The following is a 1,881-nucleotide window of genomic DNA, read 5'->3' as shown; positions in this document are numbered from 1 at the left end:
CAACCGAGTGATACTGAAATAAGTCCTTTAACTCACACCTATGTTATAATTGCGTCCTCTTCAAGTTGCCATCTCGGTCAGCCTAGGCCCCTTTAGGAGAGGCGTGTTAACACTGGGCTGTAGGGCACGGGCTCTTTCAGTCCAGGTTCAATGGATCAGATTCAACGCAACGTATGCCGTTTCATCTGAAACGTGCTTCAGTCTCGTTTCCGACGATCGCGCCACTTTCTTTTGGGCTCCAAAAGTAGAGAATTTTAAAAAAGGATATACATATATATAACAAAATATGCATGGAAATTCCTGCGAGCACCAGAGTGTAAGGAAGTATTTTAGCCGATCTCATCAAATCATATGTTTTATGAACTTGGCATCTCTGACAATTGATTGTGTGCTGCTGTTTTGTGTGCTGTTTCCTACCTCCAGGACCCTTTCCGTTTATTTATGTGTTTTGATTGCTAATTCTTGCCCTGCTGCCTTCAGGGAACCGTGGTGTCGTGGTTGTCTCTGTCTCATGCTCTTGGATGCGATTTTATCCCGGACTTTTGGACTGGGGATTGTTAGGCTACCTGCTGTGGTACTGAAAGGATCCCAAAGCAACATTATTTTGGAGCGATTCTTGACATTGATTACGTTGGAGCAACCTGTACGCATTGATGGACAAAACAGCCTGGAAGAAAACATGGGCAGGACGAGGAGTACACCTGTGTTTAGGAAGTGAACTCGAAAGAGCTTTCCCATACCGGAGTCGAACCCGGCCGCCTGGGTGAAAACCAGGAATCCTAACCGCTAGACCATATGGGATACAGAAAAGAAGGTCATCACGCTGATGTTGTGACTTTCAACCTCAGTCCATTAGTCCAGAGGAGGCTGGCTTGCTTTTTTTTTTTTTCTTCCCTTTCCTATAATCCCAGAGCTTTGCATCCAATCGAAACATTTGATAACCATCATAAAGTAGCTACTCACTGAATCGCATGGTGTGTCATCTCAACTCAAGGCAAGGACGCTAAAGACTGCCACGAGTACGTGTCTGAAGATGCCCCAATTTGCCTACCCATTGCCCAGCCTACCAAAACAGGCACTGCTTGAAATATTCAGGCAGGAGACACCCCAAGTCAACGACTTCATTCCTCCACGTATGCTATGAGGCAAGCTCCAAATCAGTCAGAAACCCGTGACTTAGCTTTGGTCGGGACAGACCGAGTGAGAGTTTCACTCTTTCCAATCCACCTTCCCTCCGGTCCACGCTTTCAAGCTGGGTAAGTAGGAAACGAAGAGTGCTCCAGTATCGGAGTCGCTGTTATTCTGGCTATGGGAGAAAAGCTTTCTGGTCAGTTGTGCTTTGCGTGCCGTGATCGTATAGTGGTCAGTACTCTGCGTTGTGGCCGCAGCAACCCCGGTTCGAATCCGGGTCACGGCAGTTTAAGAAATGTTTCACTGCTTGTGTTTTCAACCGAGTGATACTGAAATAAGTCCTTTAACTCACACCTATGTTATAATTGCGTCCTCTTCAAGTTGCCATCTCGGTCAGCCTAGGCCCCCTTTAGGAGAGCGCTAGTTAACACTGGGCTGTAGGGCACGGGCTCTTTCAGTCCAGGTTCAATGGATCAGATTCAACGCAACGTATGCCGTTTCATCTGAAACGTGCTTCAGTCTCGCTTTCCGACGATCGCGCCACTTTCTTTTGGCTCCAAAAGTAGAGAATTTTAAAAAGGATATACATATATATAACAAAATATGCATGGAAATTCCTGAGAGCACCAGAGTGTAAGGAAGTATTTTAGCCGATCTCATCAAATCATATGTTTTATGAACTTGGCATCTCTGACAATTGATTGTGTGCTGCTGTTTTGTGTGCTGTTTCCTACCTCTCCAGGACCCTTT

General features: G+C 45.9%; 1 non-coding gene across 1 annotated transcript; it reads left to right on the top strand.

Moving 5' to 3' along the window:
- The first annotated feature begins 1,345 nt into the window (after nt 1–1,345).
- trnah-gug lies at nt 1,346–1,417 on the top strand. The gene has a single exon. It is a non-coding gene; the product is annotated as a tRNA-His (tRNA).
- The last annotated feature ends 464 nt before the right edge of the window (nt 1,418–1,881 follow it).

Source organism: Polypterus senegalus, unplaced genomic scaffold (genome assembly GCF_016835505.1).
Source record: "Polypterus senegalus isolate Bchr_013 unplaced genomic scaffold, ASM1683550v1 scaffold_8444, whole genome shotgun sequence".
Lineage (NCBI taxonomy): Eukaryota > Metazoa > Chordata > Cladistia > Polypteriformes > Polypteridae > Polypterus > Polypterus senegalus.
This window is presented reverse-complemented; position numbering and strand designations above follow the sequence as displayed.